General features: G+C 44.6%; 1 protein-coding gene and 1 non-coding gene across 9 annotated transcripts in view; one reads left to right on the top strand and one right to left on the bottom strand.

Moving 5' to 3' along the window:
- UBAP2 (ubiquitin associated protein 2) overlaps positions 1-20,473 on the bottom strand; it is a 130,065-nt gene extending 109,592 nt beyond the window's left edge. For all 8 annotated transcript variants that reach the window (XM_066256899.1, XM_066256903.1, XM_066256900.1 and 5 more), the window contains exon 1: positions 20,364-20,473. The gene's annotated coding sequence lies outside the window, so the exon portion shown is untranslated. The remainder of the gene's footprint in view (positions 1-20,363) is intronic.
- Positions 17,280-17,355, top strand: TRNAA-UGC (transfer RNA alanine (anticodon UGC)). Its single transcript has one exon. It is a non-coding gene; the product is annotated as a tRNA-Ala (tRNA).
- Positions 20,474-21,744: the final 1,271 nt, after the last annotated feature.

The following is a 21,744-nucleotide window of genomic DNA, read 5'->3' as shown; positions in this document are numbered from 1 at the left end:
ACCTTTTGGCCTTCACTTAATTCATCATTTTTCCTCCCTAGCCTTTTCATGTGATAGAGTAGAGAAGCTTTCCTTTCTTTTTGCTTATTTGATCTGCAAATAGTGAAACACTCTAAGAAGAATATAGTTAGAATTTAACTAGTGTGTGAATATAGTAAATAAACAGAATTTGACTAGACAATAGAATCTTAGGTAAGGTGTAATAGAATGGCCCGTTGCATGGCTTGGGATGGGAACGCAGTCAGCAAGAAAAGAATGTTTTGCTAAGAGAATTGTTTTATGACTGAAGGCAGTTGCTGGGCTTTCTCAGTGAGACACTCTCATGAGATTTATATATTTTCCCAAAATTCTTTCTTCAGATAATGAGAGGTATGGGAGGGCATCCATAGAAGCAATAGCAATTAATGTCTTCTGAAATTATGTTGCTACTAAGCTATCTTGCAGGTGCACTCTATATATCTTTAAATAATGATTTTTTTTAAAGGCTAAGTTGTTTTTGTTTGTTTTTTTTTTTAATTTTTATTTATTCATTTTAGAGAGGAGAGAGAGAGACAGAGAGAGAGGAGAGAGAGACAGGGGGGAGGAGCTGGAAGCATCAACTCCCATATGTGCCTTGACCAGGCAAGCCCAGGGTTTCAAACCAGCGACCTCAGCATTTCCAGGTCGACGCTTTATCCACTGCACCACCACAGGTCAGGCCTGCACTCTATATATCTTTAAGCAAAAGTTACTCTTAATGTTATGACAATTTCTTAATAAGCAAGCCTTTTGAAGTCTTGTGAGAAAAGTTAGGACACTGCATAAACTCAAGGCCATTTGCCTAAGCAAGCGGTGGTCCTTTGCTAGTCCTTAATGATTTTGTCTGTTAATCTCTCTCTGCCCCTTGACTCACAACAACAGTAAAGTTGAGTTATTAGTTAGTACTAATCCTCTAAAAGCTTTTACCGATGTTATCGCTATTCAAGTTATTTTTTAATTGTACTTTGAATGATTTACCACCTGATTTGTAGTTTATAGATATACATTAACTGTTATCTGGAAACATGTAAACATAGTGAAACAGAAGCAATGATTAATACCATGTAATTGTAACTTGGTGTGTGTGTATAAAAAAGAAGCTGTACTAGCATTTGGTAGAGATGCCTGGCAGTAAATGCTAACAAGAGAATAAAGAGAAAGAAAAGAATTCGGCTCTCTCACTCCATTTTCGCCGATGCCGTCTCCTCCTGTGGGACCCCCGGATCCCCCCGGGGCTGGACCCTGGCAGCCAGCGACTATAGAATCATGTCTATGATCCCATTCTCCAGCCAGTAAGCCTGCGCTCAAGCCAGATGAGCCCACAATCAAGTCAGCAACCTTGCGGTTTCTAACCTGGGACCTCAGCATCCCAGGTCAATGTTCAATCCACTGCGACACCACTGGTCAGGCAAGTTGACTCTAACTTTAAGACACAGAAAAACACACTTAAGTAAAACTTTTTCCTAAAAACCATGTAGTGGCCCTGGCTGGTTGGTTCAGCGATAGAGCATCAGTCTGGCATGTAGGAGTCCCAGGGGGTTAGATGTCCACTCAGGGCATACAGAGGCAACCATCCGCTTCCCCACTCCTCTTCCTTCTCTCTCTCTCTTTCTCTCTCTCTCTCTCTCCCCCTCCTGCAGCAATGGATCAAATGGTTTGAGCAAGTTGGCCCTGAGCACTGAGGATGGCTCCATGGCCTTGCCTCAGGTGCTAAAATAGCTCAGTTGCCAAACAACAGAACAGCAGCACCAGATGGACAGAGCATCACCCGACAGGGGACTGGCCTGGTGGATCCTGGTCAGGGTGCCTGCAGGAGCTTAGCTGTCTGCCTCCCCACCTCTCACTTAAAAAAATAAAAACCATGGCCTGACCTGTGGTGGTGCAGTGGGTAAAAGCGTCGACATGGAACGCTGAGGTTGTCGGTTCAAAACCCTGGACTTCCCTGGTCAAGGCACATTGATGCTTTCTGTTCTTCCCTCCCTTCTCTATCTGTCTCTCTCTCTCTCTCTCTCTGTCTCTGTCTCCTCTCTCTAAAATGAATAAATAAAATATTAAATAAATAAATAAATAAATAAAAACCATGTAGTCCTGGATGGTTGAGTCGGTTAAGAGTGTCAACCCGAAACAACAAGATTGCAGATTCGATCCCCGGTCAGAGCACACACGGGAAGCAAACAATGAAGGCACAACTGAGTGGAAGAACAAATGAATGTTTCCCTTCTCCCTCCCCTCCCTTCCTCTCTGTCTCTATCAATAAATTTAAAAATTAAGCCCTGGCCAGATAGGTTGTTTGGTTGGAACGTTGTCCTAAAGCAGGGGTCCCCAAATTACGGCCCACAGACTGCATGCAGCCACCTGAGGCCATCTATCCGGCCCCCACCGCACTTCCGGAAGGGACACCTCTTTCATTGGTGGTCAGTGAGAGGAGCACATTGACCATCTCATTAGCCAAAAGCAGGCCCATAGTTCCCATTGAAATACTGGTCAGTTTGTTGATTTAAATATACTTGTTCTTTATTTTAAATATTGTATTTATTCCCGTTTTGTTTTTTTACTTTAAAATAACGTATGTGCAGTGTGCATAGGGATTCGTTCAGTTTTTTTTATAGTGCGGCCCTCCAACGGTCTGAGGGACAGTGAACTGGCCCCCTGTGTAAAAAGTTTGGGGACTTCTGTCCTAGAGCATGAAGATTACCGGTTTGATTACCCAGTTAGGGCACATATAGGAGCAGCTCAATGTTCCTGTCTCTTTCTCTCTCTCTCAAATCAATAAAAAAATTTAAACCTGACCTGTGGTGGCGCAGTGGATAAAGCGTCAACTTGGAATGCTCAGATCGCCGGTTCGAAACCCTGCACTTGTCTGGTCAAGGCATATATGGGAGTTGATGCTTCCTGCTCCTCCCCTTTTTCTCTCTCCTCTCTCTCTCTCCCCCTCTCATTCTCTCTCCTCTCTAAAATGAATAAATAAAAATAAAATTTTTAAAAAAGGAATGCTCAGAGATGCTGTTCACTCAATACTGAAGCCAATGGTGCGGGGATTATCCTCGCAAGAACCTGTAGGTGGTCTTTCATCTATATGAAGGATTTAGTCACTCATTCCCAAAAGCCTAAGTCCAATAAGTAGTAACAGCAGCCAACATATACAGTTTACTATGTACCAGACATTGCTGAAGTGATTTAGAGTATACACAGTATTAAGTCATTAACTTTCCCAACAACACTCTGAGGTACATACTAGTATACTCCCAATTTACAGATAAAAAACAGACAAATAGCTCTCTTTACTTCATAGCAAGTAAAGTGGTAAAGCCAAGACTCAAAATCAAGCCATCTGGCTCCACAATCTGCACTTTTTGTTGTCTAGATTTTATTTAAGATTTTAGAGACAGGGGAGAGAGCAAGAGAAAGGTGGTGGGGGAGGAGCAGGTATGTGCCTTGACCAGGCAAGTCTGGGACTTCGAACAGCAACCTCAGCATTCCAGATCAACACACTATCCACTATACCACCACAGGTCAAGACATAGTCTGCACTCTTAATCCACTATGCTATGCTACCAGCTACAATGGACTCCAACTCAGCTTCCTCTTCTTTAAGACCACATAACTATTGCTGGTATCACCTGCACAGTTCATATCTGATGCAAAAGATCTGACCCCGAGTCCAAATCTCACCTAGCTTCCCAGCCTTTCACATACCCATAGGTTCTCCATTTGAGTCTATGTTTTTGTTATCAGTTACATTTTGCTTATTATTTTTATTTAATTTCAAATCTGTGTTCTTGCTTCTTCTAATAAGAAAATACCCATAAGTAGTACACCTGAAAGTGATATAGTATTGTACGTCAACTATAATTAAAAGATTTAAAAAAATATTTTAAAAAAATGAAAGAACCCACTATTCTCAACCCTTTTCTGCAGAGAAAATTCATTTATTAATTCCTGCAAACAAGAGGATTAGTTTAGATTAAGAACTTCAACTGGCCTTACCAGGCAGTGGCACAGTGGGCAGAGCATTGGCTTGTGATGCAGAGGACCCAGGTTCAAGACTCCGAGGTCACCAGCTTGAGTGCAGCTCATTGGCAAGAGCATGGGATCATAGACATAACCCCGTGGTTGCTAGTCTGAGCCCAAAAGTCGCTGGCTTCAGCAAGGGCTCACTCGCTCTGTTATATCCCCCCCCCCCCCGCCCCGGTCAGGGCACATATGAGAAAACAATCAATGAACAACTAAGGAGCTGCAATGAAGAACTGATGCTCCTCCTCTCTCCCTTCCTGTCTGTTCCTATCTGTCCCTCTTCCTCTGTCACAATAAATAAATAAATAAATAAATAAATAAATAAATAAATAAATAAAAAGAACTTCAACTAGCCGTATCAGGTGGTGGTGCAGTAGTCAGAACATCAGCCTGGGGCACAGAGAACTCAGGTTCAAAACCCCGAGGTCACTGGCTTGAGCATGGGCTCATCCAGCTTGAGTGCAGGCTCACTAGCTTGAGCATGGGGTTGCTGGCTTGAGTGTGGGATCACAGACATAACCCCATGGTCACTGGCTTGAAGCCCAAGGTCACTGGCTTAGGCAAGGGGTCACTCACTCTGCAGTAGCCCCCCAGTTAAGGAATATATGACAAAGCAATCAATGAACAACTAAGGTGCCATAACAAAGAATTGATGCTTCTCATCTCTGTCCCTTCCTGTCTGTGCTGCCCCTATCTGCCCCTCTCTTGCAAGAAAAAAAAAAGAACCTCAACTGATTTGGGAGGCCCTGAACAGCCAGCAAGGGAAAATCTATATCCCCTACCCAGGAGAGAGTAAGGCAGCTAGAGTGCCAAGGAACTCTAGCTCAAATGCTTGTGTCCTGCATGCCAGGAGCTGACCAAGCTGATACTTTTATTCTCCACAGCTGCTGAGGCAGGGTCAGGACTCAAGTAGCTGGTGAACAAGGTTGAACTCCCCTACACCCAGGATTGACTAACAATGGAACCACAATGTTATATGCTGTTCCGTGTATATATTCTGCCCATGGAAAAGTAGATGCTGTAAATTCTTGTATAAAACATCAAATACAATATTATTTGGTACATTCACATTTCTTTTACAGGTTAACTAAAGTCAGGAAGGAAAAAGTATTTAATTGCCTATGGCGGTTTCCAGACATCTGTCCCATTCCAACTCTGCTAATTTCTTGGCTCTAAACCCTGTTTTTACCCAAAATCCTATCTCAGCAGCTAGCAGTTACCTTTCTTTGCCCTCCTATTCGTTGAAAAGTCCCTCATTATTCATGAGCAGTCTTTTTTTTTTTAAAGCTTTTTTTTTTTTTTTTAACAGAGGCAGAGATAGACAGGGACAGACAGACAGGAACGGAGAGAGATGAGAAGCATCAATCATCAGTTTCTCTTTGTGCGTTGCGACTTCTTAGTTGTTCATTGATTGCTTTCTCACATGTGCCTTGACCATGGGCCTTCAGCAGACCAAGTAACCCCCTGCTGGAGCCAGCGACCTTGGGTCCAAGCTAGTGAGCTCTTTGCTCATGCCAGATGAGCCCGCGCTCAAGCTGGCGACCTCGGGGTCTCGAACCTGGGTCCTTCTGCATCCCAGTCTGACGCTCTATCCACTGCGCCACCACCTGGTCAGGCATGAGCAGTCTTACCCCTTCTTCTAAGAGTACGTTCTCTCAAAAAAAGGAGAGGCAGGAGATATTAGATAGCATTTCATAAGACCTATCAAGTTATATGTATACTGTACACTATTTAGACAATCAAATAAGTACCTGCCAAATAATACCAAGATGATACCTTCATTAGAAGGTTACTACTTCATAAACAAGGAGTACTAAAGTCAGTTTTTGCCCTGGCCAGATGGCTCAGTTTCTTAGAGCATCATCCCGAAGTGCAGAGGTTCCTGGTTCAATACCGTCAGGGCAAATACAGAAATAGATTGATCTTTCTGTCTCTTAAAATCAATAAAAAGTATTTTTTTTTTTTTTTTTTTACAGAGGCAGAGATAGACAGGGACAGACAGACAGGAACAGAGAGAGATGAGAAGCATCAATCATCAGTTTCTCGTTGCGCATTGCGACTTCTTAGTTGTTCATTGATTGCTTTCTCACATGTGCCTTGACCGTGGGCCTTCAGCAGACCGAGTAACCCCCTGCTGGAGCCAGCGACCTTGGGTCCAAGCTGGTGAGCTCTTTGCTCAAGCCAGATGAGCCCGCGCTCAAACTGGCGACCTCGGGGTCTCGAACCTGGGTCCTTCCGCATCCCAGTCCGAAGCTCTATCCACTGCGCCACCACCTGGTCAGGCAAAAAAGTATTTTTTTAAAAGTCTGTTTTTAAAATTTTTTTTTTAATTTTATAAAACATACTAGCCTGACCTATGGTGGCTCAGAGGATAAAGCACTGACCTGGAATACTGAGGTTGCCTATTCAAAACCCCAGGCTTGTCCAGGCAAGGCACATTCAAGAAGCAATTACTACAAGCTGATGCTTCCTACTCCTCCCCCTACCTCATTTCTCTCTCTAAAATCCATAAATAAAATCTTTAAAAAATAAAATAAGCCTGACCTGTGGTGGCGCAGTGGATAAAGCATCAACCTGGAAATGCTGAGGTTGCCGGTTCAAAACTCTGGGCTTGCCTGGTCAAGGCACATATGGGAGTTGATGCTTCCAGCTCCTCCCCCCTTCTCTCTCTCTCTGTTTCTCTCTCTCCTCTCTAAAAATGAATAAAATTTTTTAAAAACTTTTAAAAAATAAATAAAAGACCAAATTAAAACAAAATTTCTATTAAATTATCCACTTACTTAGTACAACAAATTAACATTGATGGTTTTCTCATAAATCCAGTAATAATTCTTATTAAACAGTCTCTCTTTTTTCTTTCTCTAATTCCATTAAATTCTGTTCAACTTCCTATGTATTATTATCTGGTCTTGCTTCTCCAGAATCTGTACCCACCCACATACACAGTGGCACAACTGTGTATACACAACTATAGTCTGTTCTTTCCTCAAATTTGTATTCATTCCTTTTAGAGAGGAAAGAGAAATAGAGAAAACATCGATTTGTTGTTCCACCCATCTATGAATTTGTTGACTGATTCTTGTATGTTTCCTGACCCGGGGATCGAACCCACAACCATGGTATAACAGGAAAACCCTCTAACCGACTGAGCTCTCTGGTCAGGACCTACAGCCTGCTTTGTGCTTTAAATCTCCATTTCTGAAAACTTCTAAGTTTCTCAAAGGCTCTGGCAACAAGGAATTACAGGCATATCTTGGAGATTTTCTGGTTTCAGGTCCAGACTACCACAATAGAGTAGTAATCTTTTTTTTTCTGGTGGAGGTTCTTGCCTTCAATTTGTAAAAAAACATAACACCAGTGAAGCACAATAAAACAAGGTATACCTGTACTGAATAATTATGCTATTCTCTCCTGCCATATTCTGATCCCATGGTTGGCACAGTGGGCCTGAAGAACCAATAGAATGGTAAAAACAAGTTAGGAAGAGCCCAGAAAAACCACTAATCCATGAAACACCAGAAAGTCTCAACCCAGGTGGTCAGCATACTCAACAGCTAAATGCGCCATTCTATCTGTGTCCAAATGTGAAGTAATACTGCCTCCGGAAACATCAGAAAAATCTCAGCATCAAATAAAGATTAACACACTGGAATTATGGATCACCATCCATCACCATACTTGGCTGCACAATACAATCCACTTGAGGAATTTCTTAAAAAATAAAACCAGGTAGCTCAACTGGTCAAAGTGCCATCCTCATACCCCAAGGTTGCGGGTTTGATCCCCATTCAAAATACATTCAAGAATCTACCAGTCTGACCAGACGGTGGCGCAGTGGATAGTGTCGGACTGAGATGCCGAGGACCCAGGTTCTAGACCTCGAGGTCGCCAGCTCGAGCACGAGCTCAACTGGTTTGAGCAAAGCTCACCAGCTTGGACTCAAGGTCGCTAGTTTGAGCAAGGGGTTACTCGGTTTGCTGAAGGCCTGCGGTCAAGGCACATATGAGAAAGCAATCAATGAACAACTAAGGTGTCGCAACAAAAAACTGATGATTGACGCTTCTCATCTCTCTCCATTCCTGTCTGTCTGTCCCTATCTATTCCTCTCTCAAACTCTCTGTCTCTATTTAAAAAAAAAAAAGCCTGACCAGGCGGTGGCGCAGTATACAGAGCATCAGACTTGGGATGCATCAGACTTGGGAAACTAATAATTGATGCTTCTCATCTCTTTCCATTCCTGCCTGTCTGTCCCTATCTCTCTCTCTTTCTCTCTCTGTCCCTGTAAAAAAAATAAAATAAAATAAAATAAAAAAGAATCAACCAATGAATAAGTAGCAAAACAAATCTATGTGTGTCTCTCTCTCCTCCTTCCTCTGTAAAACCAATTTTAGCCTAACCAGTTGACCTGGAACTCTAAGGTCGCCAGTTTGAAATCCTGGGGCAACAGATGACAGCATTTAGGGAGAAAAACAGGGACCAAGAAAGTCCAGAACTGAAAAAGACGCCTACAAAAGAGTAAGCTTATGCTTCTAATCTCACTGAAGCAGCAATGTCAAAGTTAGAGAAGCAAGATCCTGATACAGAGGTCCACTGAAGTTTACCACAGTTACCGAAGGCTTGAGATGCTACAGGGCCATTTATGATGAGAAAAATAAAAGCTCTGTACAAACATCTCTTGATGCCTACTTCAAGAAACTGAGTCCAGCAGCAGAATCAAACACTGACTCTAGTAGCCTGACCAGGCAGTGGCGCCATGGATAGAGCGTCGGACTGGGACACAGAGAACCCAGGTTCAAAACCCCAAGGTCACCAGCTTGAGCGCAGGCTCATCTGGTTTGAGCACAGCTCACCAGCTTGAGCCCAAGGTCACTGGCTCGAGCAAGGGGGTCACTTGGTCTGCTGTAGCCCCCCATCAAGGCACATGAGAAAGCAATCAATGAACAACTAAGGTGCCGTAATAAAGATTTGATGCTTCTCATCTCTGTCCCTTCCTGTCTGTCCCTCTGTCTCTCTGTCACAAAAAAATCCAAAATCCTGACTCTAACACCAGTCCCATTCTCTCTAACAAGTCCCTCATTTTTGGCATCATTGAAGATTGTTTAAGGTTGCATTTGAAAATGTTTAAGTATTTATATGCACAGAAGGTAAAAATAAATCCTATGTTAAGACATCTAAATTGCATTTAATAGGTAAATATACCTATTCCACTTACATACAAATTCAGCTTAAGAAGCTCCAGCCTGACCAGGTGGTGGCGCAGTGGATACAGCGTTGGACTGGGACATGGAGGACCCAGGTTTGAAACCCCAAGGTCGCCAGCTTAAGTGCAGGCTCACCAGCTTGAGCGCGGGGTCACTGGCTTGAGCGTGGAATCATAGACATGACCCCGTGGTTGCTGGCTTAAGTCTAATGTCATTGGCTTGAGCAAGGGGTCACTCACACTACTGTAGCCCCCTGGTCAAGGCCCATACGAGAAGGCTATTAATGAACAATCATCAAACAACTAAGATGCCGCAATGGCCTGACCAGGCGGTGGCGCAGTGGATAGAACGTCGGACTGGGATGCCAAGGACCCAGGTTCAAGACCCCGAGGTCACCACCTTGAGCGCAGGCTCATCTGGTTTGAGCAAAGCTCACCAGCTTGGACCCCAGGTTGCTGGCTTGAGCAAGGGGGTTACTCAGTCTGCTATAGCCCCGAGGTCAAGGCACATATGAGAAAGCAATCAGTGAACTAAAGTGCCACAACGAAAAACTGATGATTGATGCTTCTCATCTCTGCACTCCTGTCTGTCTGTCCCTATCTATCCCTCTCTGACTCTCGTTCTGTCTCTGTAAAAAAAAAAAAAAAAATTTAAAAAATTTTAAAAATAGATGCCGCAATGAAGAATTGATGCTTCTCATCTCTCTCCCTTCCTGTCTGTCCTTATCTGTCCCTCTCTCTGTTAATAAAAAAAAAAAAAAAAGTCCCTGGCCAATTGGCTCAGTGGTAGAGCGTCGGCCTGGCGTGCGGGAGTCCCAGGTTCGATTACCAGCCAGGGCACACAGGGGAAGCGCCTATCTGCTTCTCCATCCCTCCCCCTCTCCTTCCTCTCTGTTTCTCTCTTTCCCTCCCGCAGCCAAGGCTCCATTGGAGCAAGGTTGGCCCAGGCGCAGAGGATGGCTCTATGGCCTCTGCCTCAGGTGCTGGAGTGGCTCTGGTTGCAACAGAGCAATGCCCCAGATGGGCAAAGCATCACCCCCTGGTGGGTATGCCTGGTGGATCCTGGTCGGGCACATGCAGGAGTCTGTCTGACTGCCTCCCCGTTTTCAATTTCAGAAAAATACAAAAAAAAAAAAAAGAAAAGAAAAACCTCCAGTCTGACTGGTGGTAGCATAGTGGATAGAGCATCAATCTAAGACGCCGAGGTCACAAAGCTTGAGCACAGGATCATAGACATGACCCCATGATCAGTGACTTGAGCCCAAAGTTTGCTGGCTTGAAGCTCAAGGTTTCTGGCTTGATGCCCAAGGTTGTTGGCAAGTGGTTACTGGCTCACTTTGAGCCCCCTCTCCAAGGCATGTATGCAAAGCAATCAATGAATAACTTAAATGCTGCAACTACACTGATGCTTCTCATCTCTCCCTTCCTGTCTCTCTCTTGGAAAAAAAAAAAAAAAAAACCTACAGAACCTATCTCATTCATAACTCAAGGACTGCCAATAAAGGATAAATTTTTATTTTATATAAAGGATGAATTTTACTTTATATAAATTATAAAGAATGAATTTTATTTTATATAAATTACATCTCAAGGCCCTGGCCAGTTTGCTCAGTGGTAGAGCGTCGGCCTGGCGTGCAGGAGTACTGAGTTCGATTCCTGGCCAGGGCACACAGGAGAGGTGCCCATCTGCTTCTCCACCCCTCCCCCTCTCCCTTCTCTCTGTCTCTCTCTTCCCCTCCCGCAGCTAAGGCTCCACTGGAGCAAAGTTGGCCCGGGTGCTGAGGATGGCTCTGTGGCCTCTGCCTCAGGCGCTAGAATGGCTCTGGTTGCAACAGAGCAATGCCCCAGATGGGCAGAGCATCGCCCCCTGGTGGGCATGCAAGGTGGATCCCGGTCGGGCGCATGCGGGAGTCTGTCTGACTGCCTCCCCGTTTCCAGCTTCAGAAAAATACAAAAAAAAAAAAAAGAAAGAAAGAAAGAAAGAAATTACATATGTACATTGGGGATATCAAACCACTACTCTGGAATAGTGGTTCTCAGTGTAGTGTCTGGACCAGTAAAATCAGTATCATCTGAGAACTGGTCACAAATGAAAATTCTCAAGGTCAGCCCAGATTACCGAATCAGAAACTCTGTTTAAACAAAACTTGATGCACAATAAAGTTTGAGGATTTCTGCCCTCCAAGAACCTTAGATAAAAATTTTGATCCTGTGTGGTTCAAACTGAAAGGTTAGAAAGCTTAAAAAGGCATAATTTCACATTTATTATTTTACCCATGTAATAGTTACACAGTTATTATACGAAGTTCCAAAACAATACTGAAAAGTGGAAGAAAATTAAACCACCACCTATTACAGTTCCACCGCCCACCCTGGCCTGTGGTGATGCACCTACCTGGAACGCAGAGGTTGCTGATTCAAAACCCTGGGCTTGCCTAGTATAGGCATATAGGACAAGCAACCAATGAACAGCTGGAGTAAAGCAACTACTACTGCCCCCCCCTCCTCTCTCTGTATAGTTCCACCACCCCAAAATAACCAGTAAATATCCTTTCAGTATTTTCTATTTCTTTTGCACTAATGTGATCCACTAGAAATGGCTGTATCATGCTTTTATCACTGAACATTAACACATAAACAACTATATAAAAGCAAGGTAGCATTATACACCTCAATTAGCACATGTTCAGCTGAGGAATCAAACATTATGGGAATATAAAACTCTTTAGGAGCCAATATGCTTTTGGTTCTAACCCTTTTTTTTTTTTTTTTTTCCATTTTTCTGAAGCTGGAAACAGGGAGAGACAGTCAGACAGACTCCCGCATGCGCCCGACCGGGATCCACCCGGCACGCCCACCATGGGGCGATGCTCTGCCCATCCTGGGCGTCGCCATGTTGCGACCAGAGCCACTCTAGCGCCTGAAGCAGAGGCCACAGAGCCATCCCCAGCGCCCGGGCCATCTTTGCTCCAATGGAGCCTTGGCTGCGGGAGGGGAAGAGAGAGACAGAGAGGAAGGCGCGGCAGAGGGGTGGAGAAGCAAATGGACGCTTCTCCTGTGTGCCCTGGCCGGGAATCGAACCCCAGTCCTCCGCACGCTAGGCCTATGCTCTACCGCTGAGCCAACCGGCCAGGGCGGTTCTAACCCTTTTTGATGTGAATACCTTCTACAATGCAACACATATTTCTCTTCCTTGGCAATTACAGTACAATATAACTGATTTATCTTTTTCTGATTCTACATCAGTTATTGTAAGCATTAATAAATGTGGGAAATTAGTCTGAATCTATTCCAATTCCAGGACATACCTAGGAATTGCTTTCCTAAATAAATTCATCATATCATTGTTTTCTTTCCAGTCCTTGGTCTCTTTCTCCAAAGTAGCAGCATTCATGTATCTGCATAACTTCTGGGCAGCACAGAATGGCTACTTTCCAAAACTAATTTCTGAGCCCAAGGACAATGCAATCTTTCAAGTTCTTTGCCATTTATTTTATAATCATCTGCACTGTGCCCTGGCCAGGTGGCTCAGCAGATAAAGTGTCAACCGGGTGCACCAGAGATCACAGGTTTTGACCCTCTAGTAAGGACACATACAAGCAGCAATCAATGAGTACACAACTAAATGGAATGAGTTATGATTCTCTATCAATGAAAAAAAATAATCACTTTTTCTTTGAGTGTGTGGGGGGGGGGAAGAGTTCCACCCCAAGCTTTATACAGAGTAAGCCCTCAAACTTTAATCATTTATTTTAAGATTTTATTTATTGACCTCAGAGAGAGAGGAGAGAGGAGAGGAGAGGAGGGAGAGAGGAAGAGAGGAAGGGAAAAGGAGGGAGAGAAGAAGGGAGGAGCAGGAAGCAACAACTCCCATATGTGCCTTGACCCAGCAAGCGCAGGGTTTCAAACCAGCGACCTCAGTGTTCCAGATTGGAACTTTATCTATACCACCACAGGTCAGGCCAAGCCCAGGATTTCAAACCAGCAACCTCAGTGTTCCAGGTCAATACTCTATCCACTGTACCACCACAGGCCAGACCAGAATGACTTCTACGTTAGCTTGAGTGATCGAGACAACCTTATTCTCCAGCAAGCATCCACCAATATTAGCATGCATTTTATCAGGTATCAAAAGAAAAAGAGCAAGCAAGAGAAAAAAAATAAAAAAGAGGGATTATTTCCTGGGTATAAACAAAAAGTGGTACTAAATTGCCAACTGAATGTTCCCATCTCATGTTTTCCTATCATATCTCTAAACCCTAGTTTAACCTAATCACTCACCTATCCTCTTTTTAAAAATCAAGTCTCAAAGAGTAATTAGAGCAAGATAAATATCTTAGTCTGTGATAAAGATTGAGACATATTTTTATACATTTTTGTCTTCCCATTCTCACTCCCCTTCTTTCTCCCTTCCTTCCAGTTCTGTACCCATCAGAGCAAGTTCAGCTTCTTACTAGCTGTTCTGCCCCAAGCCCTTTGTAGAAAAGGGGATAGAAGCAGGGAGAAATCACCTTCTCCTTTTGGCTTCTCTCCTCTTCCTAAGACCCAGTTACAAAGGGAAAGGAAGGGGACAAACTACAGGCAAATCTGCCTGATGGAGATAGAAGTTCAATAAGCCAAATTTTTCTTGCCTGACCAGGTGGTGGTACAGTGGATAGAGTGTCGGACTGGGATGCAGAAGGACCCACGTTCAAGGTCACCAGCTTGAGCATGGGCTCATCAGCTTGAGCAAAAAAGCTCACCAGCTTGAGCCCAAGGTCGCTGGCTCGAGCAAGCGGTTACTCGGTCCACTGCAGCCCCACGGTAAAGGCACATATGAGAAAGCAATCGATGAACAACTAAGGTGTTGCAACGAAAATCTGATGATTGATGCTTCTCATCTCTCTCTGTTCCTGTCTTGTCTGTCTGTCCCTATCCATCCCTCTGTCTCTGTAAAAAAAAAAATATATATATATATCATCCAGAATCACCTCATTTGAAAACTTCAAAAATTTTCCAAGTGACTAATATGTTTCAAGTGCTCCAGAGCTCAAAACCTTTAAACCATTCTTTTAATTCTACCATTTCTTCCCACACACATTTAAGTCAGAGGGGATTTAAAGCTTTACATCTGTCTTCCCTTACATTTTCTCTGCCATCAACTTAGTATAGGTATCTGAATAAAGGATCACTGTTTGTACCTAAAGCTTCCCCCTTGTCTTCTAGGAGTAAATTAGGTAGCCCTTGTCCAGTACTAGTGCTGATATGTCCAATCTGTCACATATATAACTCAGCAGTTATAAAGCACCTTTATTAAAACTACTGAATCAATAATTGCCTCTCTAGTTCACTGAAAAACTTCATGCCCTTATTTACCTGTCTGAACTACATAAACTGTGAAACTAATGCCAAAATGGATTGTTATTTTTCCAGAATACTGCTAAAATTCATCAACTTCTATTCACAAACCATCAACTCCTCGATAAAGTATAGCTCTTAATTTGGTAACACTGGGCTTGTTATTCTCCCATATGGCACCTGTTTTTTGCTCCACCTTCCACTAGCATGCTTTCGCAACAGCATACTGAATTTACCCCCCATTACTCGTTTTCTGTCCTTCAATGTAAACAACAATTACTGTACTCGATGTTCATAACTGTGGCATTTTAGGGACACTTAACAATATACTAAACAACCCTACTTAACAGCAGCTTGAGTTTTTAAGTGTAATTTTATAGCCTTCATCTGTCTCTCTTCTCAGGGTGTGCTATCAATTGATACTTCTCAGTGCTGCTGTATGCCTTGACCTCCTCATAGAATGTATCTGAATTGGCAGAGGGCTTAGAGACCAGCTCACCATACTGATAAGCTAGTAAAACCAGAATGAAAAACCAAAGCAAAGGCAGATTTTTTTTTACTGCAAATACCAAGTCCAATCAATCCTCTGACTAAACCCCAACATATAAAATATAGATAAGTGGGCTCAATGATTGAAACGGGCCAGGAGTTGAAGGGCCCCACCTACATATCCATCCCTCATTTTCCACCACCCAGTGCAAAATCTTAGGCTTGTGTACCAGAAATGTGGACATTGTTTGACTTATCAGCTAGCACTTGGCTGTATTCCCAGATATCAGTATTTCAGAATGGCAAGGTAGTTCAGAATTGTGATTAAGAGCACAGGTTTGGAAGTCACATAGACCTGGGTTCCCTAAATTACTAGACTGGGTAACCCTGAGCAAGTACTTTACTCTTTCTCAAGCTTCTAAGGAGCACCAAACAAGATAATGTACTTCAAGTGCTTAGTCCAGATCCTAACAGCTACCATAAATGGTAGCAACTATAAGATTAATGTACACTGACCACTCTTTTCTGCTGATACTATTTATTTCAAAATATTATGTTTAGGCCCTGACCAGTTGGCTCAGCAGTAGAGCATTAGCCCAGTGTGTGGAAGTCCTGGGGTTTGATTCACAATCAGGGCACACAGAAGAAGAGTCCATCTGCTTCTCTATCCTTCCCCCTCTCCTTTCTCTCTCTCTTTCTCTTCCCCTCCTGCAGCCAAGGCTCCACTGGAGCAAAGTTGGCCTAGAGCTGAGGATGGCTCCATGGTCTCCACCTCAGGCGTTAGAATGGCTCTGACTGCAGCAAAGCAACACCCCAGAGGGGCCGAGCATAGCCCCCTGGTGGGCATGCCGAGTGGATCCAGGTTGGGCGCATGCGGGAGTCCGTCTGCTTGCCTGTCTCCCACCCCAGCTTCTCACTTTGGAAAAATACAAAAAAAATAAAAAATATATTATGTTTATTCAACTGATGTAACTTTACTGAAGTCTAATGAACAAAGTTTACCCTTTTAAGTGTACAATTCAGTAACTTTTAGTATTTACCAAGCTGAATGCACCTATGGCCACCTATTACTCTCAAAAAATCCTTTGGCCTGACCTGTGGTAGTGCAATGGATGGAGCATGGACCTGGAATGCTGAGGTTGTCGTTTTAGGGTCCCAGGTTTACCTAGTCAAGGTACACACGAGATGTAACTATGGGTTGATGCTTCCCGCTTCCCCCACCAAGACCACCTTTCTCTCCTCTCTAAAAATCAACATATTATACTTTTTTTTAAGTGAGGGGAAGCAGAGAGACAGACTCCTTTTCATGCGTGTGTGGAAGGAAGGAAGGGAGGGAGGGAGGGAGGGAGGGAGGGAGGGAGGGAAGAAAGGAAAGGGAAAGAGAAAGAGAAAGAGAAAGAGAAAGAGAAAGAGAAAGGAAAAAGGAAAAGGCCCTGTCCAGTTGGCTCAGTGGTAGAGCATCATTCCGGCGTGTGGATGTCCTGGGTTTGATCCCCAGTCAGGAAACACAGGAGAAGAGCCCATCTGCTTCTCCACCCCTCCCCCTCTTGCTTCTCTCTCTCTCTTCCTTCCCCTCCTGCAGCTATGGCTTGATTGGAACAAGTTGGCGCCGGGCACTGAGAATGGCTCCATGGCCTCCACCTCAGGCGCTAAAAACTGGCTCCGGTTGCAACAGAGCAAGGGCCCAAAATGGGAAGAGTATCATCCCTTAGTGGGCTCACTGGGTGGATCCCGGTTGGGGGACATGGGAGCACAGGCTCATTGGCTTGAGGACGGGTTTGCTAGCTTGCATGAGGGGTTACTGGCTTGAGCATGGCATCATCAACATGATCCTGGGGTCACTGACTTGAGCCTGAAGGGCCCTGGCTTGAGCAAGGGGTCACTGGCTCTGCTTGAGTTCCCCCATCCCACCCATCAAGACATGTATGAGAAGCAATCAATACAAACAACTAAAGCTTTTATCTCTCCCCCACCCCTTCCTATGTCTCTCTCCTAAAAAAAAAAAAAATTCAAATTGGAGCATCATCCTGTTACATCAAGGTTGTAGATTTGATCTCCAGTCAAGGCAAAAATATAAGAATGAACCAATGAACGCAAAAATAAGTGAAAAAAAATGGTGTTTCTCTCTCCCTTCTCTCCCTCTAAAAATTAAAAAAAAAAAAAAAAAAAAAGGAATCTTTTCTAAATACTTATTTGACAGTTGGGTCAAAATCATTTCAAGGCCCTGGCTGGTTGGCTCAGTGGTAGAGCGTCAGCCTTGCATGCAGGAGTCCCGGGTTCAATTCCCAGCCAGGGCACACAGGAGAAGCACCCATCTTCTTCTCCACCCCTCCCTCTCTCCTTCCTCTCTGTCTCTCTCTTCCCCTCCCGCAGCGAGGCTCCATTGGAGCTGAGTTGGCCCGGGCGCTGAGGATGGCTCTGTGGCCTCTGCCCCAGGTGCTAGAGTGGCTCTGGTCGCAACAGAGTAATGCTCCAGATGGACAGAGCATCGCCCCCTGGTGGGCGTGCCAGGTGGATCCTGGTTGGGCGCATGCAGGAGTCTGACTGTCTCCCCGTTTCTGGCTTTGGAAAAATACAAAAAAAAAATCATTTCAAAATCTACCACAGGCTTACATGGTGATATTTCCGACAAGTCTCCTCTCTCTTTGCCTTCCTTAAAGTTACATCTGGACTCTTTTTTGTAGAGGAGGGCGAAGAGGAAAAGAAAAAAAACAGCTGCTCCTAAGATAGAGCAGCGATTCACTATATCATCAGTCAACACCACAGGTGCCATAACACTCAACTTTTAAAGGACACTCCATTTACTCAAATTAACAACTAAGAGCTAACCCGTATTTGCTGACCTACAGGTTACATCACAAAGAAAAATAAGATGTTCAAGAGCGGAAGAACTTCAATCTGTGAATTCACACAGACAGCTTTTGGCAGGTATTAAACCCTCATAATACACTTACACCAAAAAGTGTCTTGTAACAAAAAAATCTTACAGTAAGTCATCATTTCAAAAATTAAAAGGACTAGCCCTATCCAGATAGATCAGTTGGTTAAAGCCTCTGCCCAAGATGCAAAGGTTTTCGGTTCACTACCCAGTCAGGGCACGTACAGGAACAGATCAATGTTTCTGTCTCTCTCTCTCCTCCTTCCTCTCTCTAAAACCAAAAATAAAGAGTAAGAGAATAAAAGGACTACAGAATCCACACTTTAAGACTAACACAAAGTTAAGGCTTCACCTCAAACCAGCTGAAATCTTGAAGACTGGTTTATACTTTCTACATACAGTTTATATTTATACTTAAGAGTAGAGATACTAACCAGTTTCCACATTCTTTTCCATGCTCTCCTACAATTTCTTACCAAACAATAAAAATCACTGAGGTTAAGACCATGAGACACTCTGGTGAACACTACACAAACTGCACCAGTTAGTTACCAGGAAAAGGAAGCAGAGATGTTATTATTGTTCTAGCCTTGTCATAAAGGCAGCTCCATGTGACTACTGCTGGTCCAGCCCACACTTAAAGCGAGAGGCCAGAGGAAACCAGAGCAGCAGGAAACAGGCAGGAGAGGCAATTACCCACAAGCTTTTCCCATGGCCTCATTCTCATGCCACCATTTTCAGCCACATCTCAATCACAATACAAATCTCCATTCTCTGAATTGTTTAATTATTGAGGATCAGAGGCAACAGGGAAGCAAAAAGAGGAAATCAGCTGTGAGAAACAAGCCAGACAGGGGTGGGGAGAAATCTCATTACACATGTGAACTAGCCATAAGGAAGAAAATTAGGAGGAACTCACTGGATGGCAGAAGAGTAGTGTGGGAAACTAATCATTTCTGCCTAATGATAGATAAGGGAAGCTTTCACAGCAATGGGAGGACAGCCCTAGCAGGAAGGTAAGAGATGTTGTACTGGAAGGTCCTATCACGTAAAGAGAGTGGGATTTATTCTTCCTGAGACGGACAGGCACCACTATAGGCACCTAATACTTAGGACACAGGGGCTCTTAGGCGTCATGTCCATCTTACAGACAAACTGACACTAAAAAGGATGTACATATCACAGCAAAAAGTGAGAACCACACCAATACTCACATACTTCTTGGTTTAAAAAGTACTATCACTTACTACCTCTGTAATCTTCTAAATCAACTTTTTCTTATAACTTGTGTTCCTGGCTCTGAATTCTTTCTTCGCCAAACTCAAGAACTGAGGTCCATAATACATCATCTGTATATGGTATTGCGCTATCACCCCATCAAGTCTCCTTCCATCACCATGTATCTGTCCTATACCCTATACTTTTTATATTACACGGAAAGAAATCTTTAGATACCTTACGGAAGCCTTAAAAAGCTCTCAATTGCTAGGACACACAGGTGCTGAAAAAAGACAGTAAGCCTAAATATTGACAGACCATATACCTTGGATATAAGTAGAAACAATATCCAAAAGAGGTGGTAGTAAACTACAAGATTATGTCAAACAGCAAATAACAGGAAATGATGATGAGATCAACTCCTAGAGAGAACAAAAATAAGAGAGTGGTGGCACTTAAAATGCCTGGGTAATTAATTAGTTTGAAAATCCAGGGGAAAAGGTGGGACAGCCAAGTGAGAAAGTGATTCAGAGGGGAGAAAAAAGATGTAATGCACTACCTAAAGAATAACATTTTGATATGTATTATAACAGGAAGCGCTTTAGTTTATAAAGCGCCAACAGAAACAGGGACTGAGAATAAAACTGAGTCCCAAGAGTCTGACATCAAAGACATCCAGAATAAAAAGAAGTGGAGTTGAACTATGCCTCCAGGTAAGCCGGGAAAGGCTAGAGAGCACAGAAGTTGGACTCTAAGAGGGCCAGTCCCAGGACTAGTGAGCGACAAGCGTCAAAACAAAAAGCTGGTCAGGATGGGGAGCGTCAGCATGGCGCGGGAGATCCAGGGGACAGTCAGGAAGGGACCGATGTGGACGAAGAAAAAATAAAAAACCACACCCACCAGGACAGAAACCAGAAGGGGTTGGGGGAGAGGAAAGCGCCCCCTGGGGCTGGGTGGGGCCGTGCGGACTAGGTCGCGGTTAGGCAGGAAGAAGCACGGGACACCGGGCCGGGAAAAGGGAGCGCGTCCGGGCCTCGGCATACTGAGGAGGAATGAAGCTGGAGAGGGGAGTTCGGCCCGGTCTTCACGGGTGGGCGCTCGGGGAGGATACAGAGGGTTGTAGAAAAGAAAAGCTGAACCCAATGCTAGCAAGCGCACGCCGCAGCGCTGAGGGCCCTAGAACTGAGGAGGAGAGAGGGTGCCAATTACCGCTGCTGTTCTCTCTGGACTCGGGACCCACCGCCACCGCCGCCGCCGCCGCTCGTTACCTGCCAATGTGCCTCTTACAAAGCGGCGGCGGCGGTAGAGGCTGCCCGTCTCGTCACGTGACCTTTACGTCACGGGCGGGGGAGGAGCCACTGCAAGTCGCTGTTGCGTGGCTCCTCAGCCCGCCCACATAGTGCACCGTTTCCTCAAGCCACCTCAACGCCGACCTGGGAAGGCGGGCAGCGCCAAGGCGGGGAGGGGAGGCGGGTGATGGAGCAGATGAAAGAGAATGCACAGGATTCCTCGTAGTACTCAGAGTTATTAAGGGCAAACACCCATAGCATGCAGGACGTCCACAAAAGCACCTTGTTGTCGCGCTATGATGACCTCACAAGGCACCCAAGTCGCTTCCCTGTTCACGTCACGTGACGTGTCCAACCACTCCTGGCAGCAAACCTTGTTGCGAGGGGACTACGACTCCCAGCTTGCCTCACAGCACTGTCACTCACCAGCGCAGTCCTTCCCTCACAGGTTCATAGGCGGTGCGTGTAAGACTTAGTGTGGAGGAAAGGCCCAAAAGGTAAGCCGACAGGGCTAGTATCAGATACCACTGGCTGCCTTCAGCCAGGTGGCTGAGTATGGTTCTTACTGCGAGTAGTTTTGGCGGGACAGGATTTCCACACCCACCCACAGTCCCGAGCTCGCGCTCCGCCCCGCCCTCTAGGCGGGAATATTTCAACCGCTAGCCACGGTACTGGCGGCTCCAGGCGGGATTCAGAAGGAACCTCCATAGAATCTGAGGTCCTCGCGACATGTCCTGTTAAATGTGAGATCCGCCCTAGCTGTATAGCTTGTTCGGTTAGCATCGTTCGGAAAAGCACAGGTTGCAGGTCGGTCCTGGGTCAGGGCATATACAGGAGCGGATCGATGCTCCTCTCTCTCGCTCTCCCTTCCTCTCTGGCTAAAATCCAATAAATAAAAATAAAAGAAACTCACATGAAAATTCCCAGAAAAATCACCTATTAAAAAAATGTAAGCCTGACCAGGCGGTGGATACAGCCTCAGACTGGGATGCTGAGGACCCAGGTTCGAGACCCCGAGGTCGCCAGCTTGAGCGTGGGCTCATCTGGCTTGAGCAAAAGCTCAACAGCTTGGACTCAAGGTCGCTGGCTCGAGCAAGGGGTTACTCGGTCTGCTGAAGGCCCGCGGTCAAGGCACGTATGGGAAAGCAATCAATGAACAACTAAGGTGTCATAAACAAAAAATTGATAATTGATGCTTCTCATCTCTCCATTCTTGTCTGTCTGTACCTATCTATCCCTCTCTCTGACTCTATCTCTGTCCCTGTATTAAAAAAAAAAAAAAAAAAGTAAGTGGGTCTGAC

Source organism: Saccopteryx bilineata, chromosome 2 (genome assembly GCF_036850765.1).
Source record: "Saccopteryx bilineata isolate mSacBil1 chromosome 2, mSacBil1_pri_phased_curated, whole genome shotgun sequence".
Classification (NCBI taxonomy): domain Eukaryota; kingdom Metazoa; phylum Chordata; class Mammalia; order Chiroptera; family Emballonuridae; genus Saccopteryx; species Saccopteryx bilineata.
Note: the sequence above shows the minus strand (reverse complement) of the source record. Positions and strands in the feature narration are given on the sequence as shown.